The sequence below is a fragment of the Amblyomma maculatum genome, chromosome 6, assembly GCF_055883805.1.
Source record: "Amblyomma maculatum isolate TAMU_Amacu chromosome 6, ASM5588380v1, whole genome shotgun sequence".
Classification (NCBI taxonomy): domain Eukaryota; kingdom Metazoa; phylum Arthropoda; class Arachnida; order Ixodida; family Ixodidae; genus Amblyomma; species Amblyomma maculatum.
In genome coordinates, this window is record NC_139349.1 from 82,795,691 (window position 1) to 82,810,335 (window position 14,645).

The window sequence follows — 14,645 nt, forward strand, 5'->3', positions numbered from 1 at the left end:
AGGTGTCGCCCTACGTACTGTCCTACTGCTATTTCCTTGCGGTAGCGACCTGCGGCACTTCATAAAAGCAACACATACGCACACAGAAACAAAAAATATCTTCAAGTATTTACAGCTGAGTTCGCGACAACTTGTTCACGTAACTACAGCGGGTTCGGTAGAACGCATCTGCGAGAAATAGGACAAAGTATATCCGAAATCCAGACTAGATTTCGTTCAAAGTCACAACTTACATGAACGCATGCAAAAGATCGATCCGCAGAAAATCCAACAAATGATGGGTACAAGACATGAACGCATATTTTGCTTTAATTAAGGCGCGACACGCGGGCAAGAAAAGCAAGCAGCGGATGCTCTTACAGAGAGCAACAAATACCGAGCGCATATACCTGAGCCATCCTTCTCACGATGGTGACAACTGTTGTCAAACTTTTGTTAGCGCTTCCATCCTATATGTTACTGAACGAAGAAAAATACAGCTATACTCTAAGAAAGATCACTCTGCGACAAAGCGTTGCACAGACGGGAAAAATTTAGAAATGAGCAAGGAAACCGCCGTAGCGTGCCTCCCGATTCAAGCGCATGGCTGCGAGCGAAAAGCGAGCGGTCGAATGCGTATCACACAAGCGGCTCACCCGCCTTTTCCCGAGCTCTCTTAATTCCGCCCACCTGCCCGTCGGTCGGCCGGCGGATGCGCGCATCTCAGACGAAACGTACGGCCGTGCAGCTCCACGTGCGAATTTTACAGTTTTCTCCCGGGAGGAGGCAGCGGGGGTCGGCGGAAGAAGCACGCCCGTTGTGTAGATAATCGTCGAACGCGCACAATTCCGTCTCCGCTAACGAGACGTAAAACGCGAAGCGGAAACGCCGCTTCATCGAGTTCACGGCGGGCGGGCGCGTGCTGGTGTTCCGCGCAGCTTGCATTGAGCGCGCGCTCCGCTTCATAATCAAGCAGGAAAGCTAAAGCGGCACGCCACGCGGTAAGGAGAGGGGGGGGGGGGGGGGGGGGGGGGGGGGGGGGGGGGGGGCATAGAAAGAGGAGTTGAAACAACTGCCTGCAGCAGAGCTTCGGGGCCGGCCGGCGCAATCGGCGTGCAACCGAAACGAGGCAGTACATATGTACACGGACGCCGGCGCACCGTTAATAATGGGTTTTGCGCCTCGCGTAAAAATGAGCGTCGTTGTGCCCAATCAAGAACGAGGGGCGACGAGTACCGGTGTGAAACCAGCCGGAGAGAAAGAAGCCGAAACGTCCGGTGTATCTGGGGGGACCAGCTCGGCTAGACATCGTACAGGAGAATTCAGTGTTCTATCTTGATACAATGCGTGTGCTATGCAAAAAAAAAATAAATAAATAAATAAATAAATAAAAATAAAAAGAAATGGGGAAGGGGGTGGGATGAGGGGGGGGGGGGGCGACACACCAGCCGCGCACGCACGTTTCTTGTTTTCATCCGAGCAAGTGACAGCAACGCTCATCAAAACTTTTGTAATAAGTTTTCACATGCTTGGGCGTTGAGGTTTACGTCGGAATACAGAGGCCTCTGGGTGAATTTCGACCGTACGGAGCTCCTTAGCTCTAATTTCGCAGTATTGCCGCAGTTTTCACATTTCGCCTCCACTGAAAGAGAATGATGAGTTTGAAATTCCCCATGGTTTGTCGTGTTGAGCATCTTAACGCCGCAATGCACTGAGCCACCATAGCTGCTAACATTAGGCGAGAGGTTGCTGGTTCCAGGCTCCGACACTATATAGTTTCTCACCGAATATATATATATAGCTACGGTGGCTCAGTGGCGGCGTTAAGACGCTCAACACGACGAACCGCGGGGAATTCCAAGCTCGTGATGCTCTTTAAATAGAGGTGAAATGCTGCATTCAAGCCGCGATCAATAGCCTCGAATTCTCGGTTGCTTATCTGCAAGTTGCTTGTAATTGAATTTGGCGGGAAGACGAAAGAATTCGTGCGTCGCGCCTGGAGAGAGGTTGATTTGCTTACTATAGCTTTACTTAGTTTTTGTATGGATTAAAATTAGAAGGTAAATTAAGAGTAATTACATGTAATTGTAATGTAATGCCATTACTTCTTGAAAACGGTAGATATGTAATGTCACTATACTTTTTTTGCAATTTTCAGAAGAGTAATTAGTAATGCAATTTTATTCCTTTTCAAAAGCAACTTTGGCATGCCCCGCCGCGGTGTGCTGCGCTAGGGCGCTCGACTCCTGTGCCCAAGGATGCGGGTTCGAATCCCGCACGCGGAGGCCGCTTTTTGATGGAGGCGAAAAGCAAGGCGCGCCTGTGTGCTGTACGATGTCAGTGCACGTTAAGGCACCCTTGAGGGTCGAAATTTCCCCAGCCCTCCACTACAGCGTCTCTAATAGTCGCTTTGGTACATTAAACAAACGAAACCGAACCGCCCCCCCCCCCCCCCCCCCCCGAACCAAACCAAACCAATTTTGCCATGTACGCTCGAGATAGGCGTCCCTTCACACGAGCCATACCAAATATCGAGCGATCTCTACTGGTCAATATGCAGCTGACGTCATGGGTTCAAGGAACAGAGGTAGCGCAGAAAAAAAAAAAAAATGGAGGATTGAGAAAGCCGGTTAGCCACACAGAACGCCAGCACAGCGCTGTGTCCTCCTTTATCAGTCCTTGTCTTCTCTAGTTGCGCTACGGTTTTTCCTCGAACCAACAATCTCAACTATGGGTCCGTCGGGAGTGCGCGGAGCATCCGTTATTCGCAGACGGTTTGGATACATCTGAGCGTGCTCACACCGAGCGCGCTCACACCAATGAGTAATTACTCCATTTTCACACCGGTTTAGTTTCCTGCTTTCAGCTATGTACATGTCAGGGAGATGGGTCCCGGGAAGCGATATCACGCAGCGGCCACAAAGGGCGTCATCTATCACATTCACTGACGACTAGATCGAATCTGCACGACAGATATATACGCAAAAGCTGTCCGCTGCGCCAACAACAAGTCCGCGTGTGCACGAAACATTTCGACCTTCAGTGTTTTGAAGACTTCGTGCACCTTAGAGAAGCTTGAACTCGCTAAGGCTGCGTTATGCTATATGTTGGGTGGTTATTCCAGTACAATCGCCCATCGAAGCAGCCGACTGAATGAGATGCGGTCGTCCATGACTGTCACAGAATAGGCGACATTAAGCATGTTTCATTTATTGCAACCGCTGAATTGTTCTGTAACCCTCACATGTTCACGGGACCTGTCGGTTGGGCGTGCAAGAACGCTTGTACGTTGCCTCAGAATGGTATAGCTTTCCCTTGGTTAGCTCCAACTCTCTCCATGCTCGAGAGGGAGAGTACGCGCTGTTTGTTTTGTCTGTGCCTTATTTTTTCCCCACTCAAAGTCACCCCTGCTACGTCCAAAGTCTAAAGCTTCCTTTGTATATCCTTATATTTTTTCTCTGACAATGTGACCCCCCAGAAGAACCGACGTTGTGGCGTACGTGATTGTTGTTTTCGTTGCCCGCTACTTTTTTCAAACCTAAAATGGCGGCCATGCAGTGCTAAATGTGGTGTGTCTTACGTGAGCCTTCCTCTGTGAGTGAACTACTTTGTGCGCTCTAAGTTTGTTTTGTTTCGGACTCCGACTCTGCGCACAAGACCGTCGTCCACGAGTGTCCCTCCTAACTACCGAATGTTTAAAAAGGCGCCGACGAGGCCCCAAAGTCAGTTTGCACAGTCCGCTCCTCGGAAGGAGACCCCGAGCTGCTGCGTACTCCCGGGGGCTTCCCGAATCGCCACCGCCAGCACCGCATCTATGGACCGCAAGCCGCCCCAAGAAGGATCATCGCCTTCGAGGGTCGCCCGTCTGCGTCGTCCCAGTGATGGACTGCTACCGCATTCCCCGGTCAATTTTATATTCTTTCCTGCTCTGAATTTTCTTTCCCTTGCTGTTACTTGGATTTTTACTTCCATCCCGGAAAAGCATGTTTAACTCTGTCTACGCAATTAGGAGTCTTTAATTCGGTTGTTTTCTTCACTCGTGTCGTTGCCTTTTAGAATGTTAGTTGCAGTCTACTAAATGGGTTGTGTATTCCTCTTTCTGAGCCTATAAACGTCGTCTTGCTGTTGTTTCAAATCAACACGTATTCATCTCATTCTCCACGTTTACTTACCGACTACGCCGGGCATCGAACGACCAGCCCCCTTTCATGTCTCGGTGATGACCTCCGGTGATTACCGAGCGCGTGACAACGGCCTACGAGATCCCGGGTGATCTCGAACGCCATGGGTCGTCAAAAGGAAAAGGGCTGGGCTACGCTAAACTAAGAAAAAAGAAATCAAAGTTCGAAGAGTGGTCATGTGGCAACAATGAACAGTGGAAATTAATTCAGTAGTAATGCCGTGAGAAGCCAAGCGCTCATATCGACCCATGGACGAGCGTGAGACGGCCGAAAAAAAAAAAGATGCCGCTCGTCGCAGAACTATACCGCACGGAGTCTATGTATATATAGCCTACAATTTCTGCAACTGTGCACAATTAAATTTTGCGCAACCCTGGACCTGTCTGGGTTTTGCATGTATTTTTTTTCTTTTATCTGTAACGCCTTGCAACTAAATATCGGCGATAGCCTAAAAACAAAGCGAGTGATAATCTCGTAATTTTGTTTCAAAGCAGAGGCATATGTTGAAGCCCGGGACCGTTTTCTCTGCGTCATGTTTGGTAATATACTTAAAGAAATGCTGTTTTATTACACATATGGTTGATATTGCCTTTTCATATTCTAATCCTAAAACAGCCGAGTAAGCACAGAAGTGCAGCTGCGCTATGAACAACCTGACGGCAGCAGTAAGCAACAGCTGTAAGCAGGAGCAAGCACCACAATGAACTTCGTTCCGGTGATCGTAAAGAAAATTAATGCGCGTGAAATGAGATTAATACTTCTCCGCGTTTAACGAATTTATTATGACAGGTAAATTATCGCCTCCACAGGGCCTGTCAAGGATGTCCCGTTTAAAATCGCCAAATTAGATGGTTAACTAAAGATTAAGACCATACAGCTCATTTTTCTACTGCTTGGGGAGCAACATGTGTGCTTGCCTGTACTTAAGAGGCAGGCATTGTTAAACAGGTTAAATCTTCAAGAATCCTGTTTCTGGTGTGTTGATTCGCTTTCCCAAAATGAGGAGTGGGCATTAAATTCCCAGACTAAAATGTATGGTTCAGGTAGCTGTGTTAGAAGTGCTTCTAAATAACCGAGTGTGACTCTTAAGTGCGGTTCAGTGTAAATGGAGCCACGGCCGGTCTCGAGGGAGAGCGCGTTTCTCTCTTCTCTTACGGCCTCTCCAATGGGGTCTGTTTCCCCCGCCCGCCGCGCCTCGGTGGGGTCGCCACCGCCCCACTGCTGCTCCTCCGCTACAGCCGTTCACGCACAAGGAAACGCGCGCTCGCTCTTCGCTCCGCCCGCATCGGTTGCAACCGGCAAGTCCTGGCATTTCGCCCCTTATGGCTTATAGGAAGAAGCCGCAATCAGCGTCTGATTTATCGTGTATGAGCAATAAAATAGTCATTAATGTGCGCGAGAGCGCGCGCGCCTTCGTCAGTGCTGTCGCGCACGGTCGAATGAAGTTTCGGTTGCACTTGCATCAACACTTTTTGCCCCTAAATTTTTCACAAAACTATATGTACTATTTTATGCAGTGTGCCTTTGAAAGCTGTAAGCAGGTACAGCGCGACCTGATACTAGTGCATGACAAACTGTTCGGTGGATATTCTGTCAACCACTGCCATTCTCGTTTAGAGCAAAAGAGGCACTGTCGAAAATTCATATCACGTCTCAGATTCAGAGTAAGGAACGAAAATTTACGCATACAGTTAAAATTTCAGTTGTATAGTGAAGTGGGCTGTTCTAGCTTGGTTTAAAACAAATCAGTAGGTTGAAAGACAGCAGATGTATACGTAGTCGCGACTGACGCACACGTAGACAGTCGTAGTCAGTTTATATTAGTGATAAAAAAAAAAACATTTAATCAAGGAAATGGGCATAAACAGATATGCATAATTGAAAAGAGCAACAAGCAATAAAAAAAAAATGTCCTCCAAAGTTTACACATTGCACTTATTCATCAAAACGGTACATGCGGCTAGAAAATTAATGTCTCAAAATCTTTCTGGGCGGTTTGTGCACATAAGGAGCTGGCCTTTCGTTCCTGTCTGTCACTTTCTTAGCATAATTGAAAAGAAGGATTCTGAGAAATTTCTCACATATTAAAGAAGCGGACCTTATAGCATGGCTATTGTCAATGCCTTCCGGGCAACTGAGCAAAGGTGAGTTCTCAAGTGCTGGCTGGATTAAGATTTGAAGGACTTCAAGGACTTCAAGACACAACCTTGTCCAAGAGGGCTACAAACTCTGGTTTTGGATAATGCAGTCCGCTAGAATCTTCTCCTCGCAGAATAGTGTACATAGGGCTGCTTCTTTCGCTGGTTTCAAGAAGGATAGCACAAGCGTCACACCCGAAGTCACTGATTAACTTCACAATGTATCCAGCGACGTAAGCTAAACCAGAATACGTGACAGGGGTAATGGGATGACAGGAGATACCATCACTTCTTTCAGTTCCTCGGTTACTGATTGCGGCAGAGCTGAAATGATTTCGTCGGTGTCGACACTAGGTGCCTAGGCGCGCAATACAGCGCGACATACAACTCCTATAGTCACTTCTGAATAAATAGCACAAAGAAAAGCTTTTACATCCATTATTGAGGAGTGTCCCTTGAGTAACAGTGGCTAATGTGTAATAAGCAAAGCATTTTACCAAAATAATGGGGCAGCGATTGCTCTCTAAGGCAGGCAATACTGCACAGATAGTTGGAACTATTAGTTCAAAAACATACTAGAAAAAGAAAGAAAATATTGCTAGGAATTAGTGCTTGAAACAGATTTCCTGTTTTTTCATGAAATAATCATGATATCATGTAAACATTTCACTAAACCAACGTTTATTTGCAAAATTAAAATAATGTTTATAATACAACATAAAACATTTGCTGGTCTATAATTTATAGCAAAATTGATAACAAAACTTAAAAGTGTTTACTCTGACGTTATACTAATACTTTGTCATGTAAGCATTGTGCAACTTACATTACATTTTTATAAAATTATTTTCATCTTCGGTGTTACCTAGATGGTTTCTCATCTAGCGCTGAAAGATGGTTTTGCCATTGTTGCTGTTACGTTTGCCTTGAAGAAGCTTTGATGTGATCATGCTCATTCATCTTTTTCTGTTCATCTTCTTGTACAGTCTTGGGAAAAAATTCAGATTAAAATAAACAAAAGTAGATACCATGCCGCAATACATGTCATATGCTTGTCGAACGTTTGCTGAGCGACAGTGTTTTTTTAATATAAAGACTCCATTCACGTGTGTAGCACGTTGACAGGATGCCGCTGCAGCATCTACCTTCTGTAATCTTTCATTTAGGGGCTGCACTCACCACGAAACCCGCGGGCGACAGCACGAAACCAGGCAAAAGCCACCCGCCGCCACCGAAGCAGATGCGGAGCGAACAGTGAGCAGGTCGCGCCCCTTGCGGCGGCGGAGAGCGTGGCTCAAGGAGAAAAGTTCCCATTGTTCACGCGGCGATTGAGAAGGCCGTAAGAAAGAGCGCGCGCTCTCTCCCTCGAGACCGGCCGTGATGGAGCATACTGTGACTGTTTCTTCATATTTAGTTTCAAGGTCAATTTCGTGAGTTGCTACTCCGCTCTGAATTTAGTCTCCATATGCCTGACTACGCTATCATTGACGGTGGTAAATGGTGCATGATGGGCGACTCGTCCGGTTGAAACTGCTCATTGATTCCCTTTCTGAAGGCTCAATGACATATCCGAGAGACCTCACAGCTTGGCGTGCCAACGTATGACGTCACAGTCAATGATACACCAATGAGTGTCTGCAGTCTCGGTTTCGCGGTTCTGGTACCGGATTTGGCTTTCCTGCTGTACTTTTCATATTCTTTCCTGCCTGTTCTTCAAATTTTCGCACACCAAGCATTAAAGGAGGTTATTAGAAACACACAGGAGACAATAACTCTGAAGGGCTGAAAATCCACCGTACATGCCCTTTCGAGGACACGTGAAAATGACCGCTTTAAAGACTGCACACGCATTCGCCTTCCTTGCGTTTAACAGGTGTCTTCTCTTTCCTTCCAATCGAGGCGCCAAGCACCTGCTCCGAGCGATGGCGTTCACCTCGAAGTTCAACTAGCGGCGCTATGTGTAGGCTCCCTGAGCTCGACCACCACTGCCTCCTCCTTGATAAAGAATACGTGTCTCCCCCTTGGCGCCCTGAGATCCAGGCGGCTGCGGACAGCTTGCGTGGCCGGTGGTCCAGCGCACGGTGCAAGCTTCAAAGCCTTGCCTGCCAGCCGCTCTCGCGCAGGCGTTGACGCGTACAATGCGATCCGTTTCCTCCGCCACGGCAGCGATATTCATTGTTTCCACGAAGGGGCGCGCCCCGGCGCGCAAACAGCAATTAGATTGCGCACTAAATTATGACGAGTACGACGTAATGACGACAGAGGGCGCGACCGGTCATCACCCGGCGACGACTAGGCCCCCGCAAGCCGCCACCTGTCACCCGGAGAGGTAGAGGAGGTCGGTAAGGAGGCTGCGAGTTGCCGCTTCTTCAGCAGGGCAGTGATTACTGTTGCGCCCCTGCCTTTGCCCCCTTTTTTCACCCCCCGCTTGCGTTTGCGTTCGTGTCCCATCTTCCCGTGGAGATTTTAACGTCGTTGAAAACGCTTGCCCATCTGTTCTCTTCCACCGCTCTTTCCTCTTCTTTCATTTCAATGTTTCCGTTGTTTGCTCTGTCTCATTAGCTCACTTTCAGTTTGTATGGAGGAGTGTTTTTGCTAGGTGTATGCTGGCAGGCAGGCAAATCACTCAATCTTGGAGGCACGCACCGGAGGAGCGAAAGAGCACGCGCGCCGGAGCCCCATCCGTTGCCCCTTGGTCGGCGGTAAATGCAGAGTGGGGAAGAGGAAGAAAAAAAAAAAAGAAAGAAAAAGAATGCAGGTAACTTTAACAGGGCCCGCATGCCGGGAGGTGAACGAGCGTGAAAGGGCCGCTTAAGTGTTTCGCGCCTCGACAAACGGTGCTGGGGTTTGTTTGATCACAGCCGCTGTGAAAGCGCGTCCCAGCGGAAAGAAAAAGGATATAGTATCCCAAACGCCCATCACGCTAACACTTTTTTTTCGCAGTGCAACGATTTGGATACTAAATTAACGATATACTATAACTTTAGCACTTCTCTGTTTTCAATTTTCTCTGTTTAACCAGCAAAGGTTAAACTTCTACACAATTCAGTATTTTATATGGATTTACTGTCGGTTAGGTTGTAGATACAGAGCGAAAAGTAATTTGCAGATAACTGTTTTAATGCTGAATAATACGTTAATAAGTGAATGTGAAGTATAGCGTTTTAGCCATGCACGTGTGCTTGCGGTTCAATACGTTATAAGTAAGAAACGAAAAATAACATGCGTCGTCCTGCAGCTGGCATCTCCTAATTAAATAAAAAAAGAGCATCTTATGGCTCTGCGGAAGCACTAAATCATAGCTGCTAAAAACTTACGTGTAGGACCGTCTATGGACTGCAGACACGACGCTATCATACCACACTCGCTAAGTTTGCGTTAACGGCAGGGCACGATTCCTGAATTAAAACTCCAATTTGGCATGTAAATTTAAGCCGTCTTCCTGTATAGCAATAATACACGCGTGTGTTGCTGGTAATCTGTGTAGCTGCCATCCTGTGGTTTTAATTCGTACTTGTAATTTATCCTGTAAACCATGCGCACTTTTGTGACGTTTACGAATGAAATAAATGTGTACTTTCAATTATCGTTTAACATAGCCGCCGTTGCAGCTGGTACTTCGATTTTGGCTCCCTTCGGTGCTTGTTAAGCTTTATCATTGTTCTGCTGTCCCGACTGCGGTCACTGTCTTTAGCGAGATGGCATGTGTGCACGGCGTATTAAGGTGAAAGATTTTCCAGGCTCAAGGATTGAAATCCCGTGCGCGAGAGTCTGTGCATGCATGGGATCTGTGCGCTGATTTGTCACTTGCTAATAACGGATGTATAAGGAGGGAAATTAGCTCTCAATCATCCTGATGACGTCAAGTGAAAAATAAAAATCTTGTTCCACCGGGAATCGAACCTAAATTCCATCAGATACCCAGCCGAGCGCTTTAACCAACTGGGCCACTTATTTTTATTGCACTGGAAATATACAATATTTACATTTACACAGGAATCATCAGCCGTATTTAACTGACGTACTAGGGTTAAAATTCTTTTAAGGATTTCAAATTTTCAATGTGCGGGAGCCAGTCAGGTGCTGGTTTCACAAGTTTTATAAGTTCACAATACCTTGCAACACTTTCCTTAAAGTCTCTAAATGGCCGTGCGTCAAGATCTGCATTACGCACTCATTCTGATTTTCCATACTGTGAAGGCCCAACGCCATTGCAAGGTAATGCGGAACACCGTCCTCGTTTTCATTCGGGAGATACCTAATCCGTGCGTGTCAATCGGAAAATCCTTTTTAAGAGTCCTTTGGAGGACGTTTCAGTAGGATACTGCGTCCCAGCAGTCCAAAAAAGCATGCTGGTTTCATCCTGTTTTACATAACAGCGGACTCCCCATGAGACAAAAATTCCTTTTTCTTGCAACTACGCTTTAACCGGCAAAGTCCCCGCTATGTAGTCGAAAGTAGAAATTTTTACCTGCAGGAGTAATGTCCATTCCTTTAACTCTTTTAAGGACATATTGACCAAGGCCTACAACGGTGGAGGGAACAGTGAGTCGCATATATCTCTACTAAGTTAATTTCTTCCGTGTGATCGCGAAACGGACATCATAAGTCTGCTTGTCTATCGTGAGGATGGCAGTATAGCGATGATAATGATGGCACATTTAATTGATAATGATAATGAAATAAGCACCCTGTGTAGCAGCAACGCTCACGCTTTCGCATTTCTGCAGTGTAGATTCCACAGTGCTCTCGGAATTTCACTTCGGCAGGCCTGCCGCGACTATGAAGACGATGTTTGCAGCAAAGAGCGAGAAAGTCACAACTGCACTACAGTTAACTATTTAATGCTGCCACGTAACTACACCATCCATCGACCTTGAGGTTTGCGCGTGGGTGGAGCAGAGCTAACTCTCTAAAAATTGCCGCTAACATTTCACAGATTATTGATCAAGGGTAACTAACACTTCTCTCGAGTCTTCAACTCGTGCAAATTTTTGGAGTGTAGTGATTTAGCCCTTTGCTTTTCTGCGCTACTCAGCTGTACACCTTAAACTTTACATGGAATTTATCCACTCGTGTAGACAATCTGTGTCCTATATATTAATGATATTCTAAATAACATTGATGTTAATATTACCCATAAGCCGACGACTGCGTCATCTGTTCTGAAATGAACAACACTAAGGATCAATTAGAGCTAAGCCCCGCCGGGGTGGCGCAGTGGTTACGGCGTTCGACTACTGTTCTGCGGGATCGAATCCCGTCCTCGGCGGGCGCTTTTAAAAGCGCTAGGCGCCCGTGTGCTGCGCGATGGCAGTGCACATCAAAGAACTCCAGGTGGTCGAAATCTCCGGAGTCCTCCACTACGGCGTCTCTTATAGTTTGAGTCACCTTGGGACGGTAAACCCCACAAACCAAACCAATTAGAGCTAATTGGGGCATTTCAAAGAGCCGTTTCTTAGTGTGAAGAATGGCAAATGGAGTTAATTTTTAGAAAACAATATTTAGGAAAATAAATAGGAAAAAGAACCCTCTAAATTTCAGGTATTCAGCTCGGAATGTTTTTCTGTCAGAAGTTGAGTACTTTAAATACCTCGGCATCTGGATTTCGAAGGAACTGAGCTGAACAAAACATTAAATATTTAGCAAGTAATATTAATCAATTAAATTTTTTTCTAAGACGAGCATTAAAGCTATCCACACCCGTTGCCCGGTTGCTTGCTTATAAAATCATTATCCTTCCAAGCACAGAATACATCTCTATTATCTGGTATCCCTACTCAAAAACATATCAATCTGATTGAAAATTTACAGAAAAAAGGCAGTGCGTTTTATTTACAACAGCTTTGGGTGCACCCCAATGACATCATATTTAGGAAAATCTAAGCACCGTACAACCTTATCGAAAGGAACAGAGAACTGCACCTAAAATTCTTATTTCAGTTAATACAAGGTGATTATAAAGTAGACGTTTCACATGTAATTACTTTTTCTACAGGATATGTCACAAGAGAAGGACAGCTCCTTACATGTAATTACTTTTTCTACAGGATATGTCACAAGAGAAGGACAGCTCCTTATTCCACTCGCAATAGCTCTTTCAAATATTCTTTCTTTCCTAGTACCATTACTGAATGGAATAAGCTAGACAATGAGACTATTTGACTGCCATCTGTAAACGTCTTTCTCTGACGCCTCAGTCTGTAAAGTTTGAGTTATCATTAAAATGTTGCTATTTACTATGACTTATTTCGCTTGTTTTTGCCCTTTATTAAACTTTGTATTCTTGTCATGCTGTGTCATTGTTGCCTATGTTACTTTGCATTAATGGTGTATCTATCTCTAATATCTCTAAATAAATAAAAAATAAATAAATAAATAATGAGACTCCACCACTCCCCCCGAACACACATTTGGCCCCTAAATCTGCCCCTGCTGCAAATCACAGCTCTCGTATATCAGTGATCACGCAGCAAGCAAAGCGTCTTCTCACCCTTCAGCAAAGGTCCGCCGCGGTGGCTCAGTGTTTAGGGCGCTTGGCTTCTATTCCCAAGGATGCGGGATCGAATCCCAGCCAGATGGCCTTTCGCTGCCCATCAAACGCTAGGCGACCACGTGCTATGCAACGTCAGTGCACGTTAAGCAACCCCAGGTGGGCGAAACTATTCGGAGCATTCCTCCACGTCCCTCACACGGTCTCAGAGGCTTTGGGATGTCATGCGCCGGAAACAGAACTCCATGCGCAAAGCGGAATGGTTAAGAGCGAACCGCGGCTGTTAAGCGTGCATGGTTGCGCATGAAAGATGCCCTCCCACGCCTTCCCGGGAGCATTTCTTGGTCATCTCTTCCTGGCAGACAAAGCAGTCAAAACGAAAACAAGCATGGATGCATCATAGATGCATGACCCCACTTTTAATTACACACGCGAGAAGACGAGTACACAGTTCCGTGTATACCGACTACCAGCTCATGCAGAACGACCTTCAGTGTTTTGGTGAATTCGCGGACCACTGAGGCAAGACGTTCGGCGAAAAAAAAAAATATCAACATTAGAAGTGTCTTCGACAGTCGCGCATCTGAGTGTGCTTAATTTCGTCACTCCATTGAGTAACATGTTTAAGGCGGCCATTGACACCTGTCAGGCGTGTACATGACTCAGGACATCAGCGAAGCGCGCAGGACAAAGCGGCACGCCCGGTGGTGCACGGGCAGCCGTCACGCGCAACACAAACAAATACGCGCCTTCAAAGCGCTCCGAGAACGATACGCGCCCATTCTGGGAAGCCACGGCTGACATCAGCGCAACAGCAGCAACCAGAAACGCGCGGATGTCGACGAGACAGGATGGGGTCGACAAAACAAAGCCAGTGGCCGGAATGCGAACGCCGAAGCAACTCAGCTGTTACGCACTCTGTACAGGTATATATACGAGACATTGCAAAGGGAAACGAAAGGAGTTCGCCGTATACCGAAAGGAGACACCACGTGTCGCCTAGCCTATTTCTGCGATCGTTGCACCCGCCCACAGTGAGGCTGTTTTGAACCGAGAGTACGTGTAAATAAAGCTAGCGTTAAGATACAGTGAATAAAGAGGATATCACATTTTCTCGGCGAACTCAGGTCAGAGCAGCACTGGCTGACGCAATAATAGAACCACTGTCATCGGCAAGACCATGCCTGGGTCACGTGTACTTTTTGGCTGCTATTCGTGCAAACAACCCTTCGACCCTGCAGAACATGCGTTTATTTTCCTTTTTTTTTTTTATGCGTCACAATTAGAAGCCCCACCGGTGGAAAAAGCTGTGACCTGCATGGAGAAAGGAAAATTCAATTCTCCACTTGAAAGGGAAAAGCCGCAAGGTGGACCGTCACGTGAAAAACCACAAAAAAAAAAAAGTTGTAAAGTGAATAATGAGTAGTTAAGACTAAGGATAACGGAAAACAATTGAATCATTAGAAATGACTATGAAAGACTCTCAAAGAGCAACGTTAATTTGCTCTCCTCTAAGTTAAGCAAGTGCAATATACACGGTAAGTAATAACAGAACATGAAATGACGTTAAAAAGCACAAGAGAAGCAATTGTAAGCTGTACATATTTCTACTGACATCGCGGACGTGGAACGTCCTGGTTTACCGCGACTGTCAAGTGGAACGTCATCGACAGGCAGGGCGGAAGCTGTGTGAGAACTCTCTGGTGCTACACTATGGAGCTCCAGGAGGGATATTATAATGGATCGAAAGCCAGCAGTTGAAAATACGAAGAGCACCCCCGCTACTCGTGAATCACTAGAAGAAACGTCTTTTAACCCAGGAACACCCAGGCCCTCTGCGCGCAATTTTCAGAA

At 46.3% G+C, this 14,645-nt stretch overlaps 1 protein-coding gene across 1 annotated transcript in view; it reads right to left on the reverse strand.

The window, feature by feature from the left end:
- LOC146186120 (uncharacterized) overlaps nucleotides 1-14,645 on the reverse strand; it is a 132,054-nt gene that overhangs the window by 5,750 nt on the left and 111,659 nt on the right. The gene's annotated exons all lie outside the window — the stretch shown is intronic.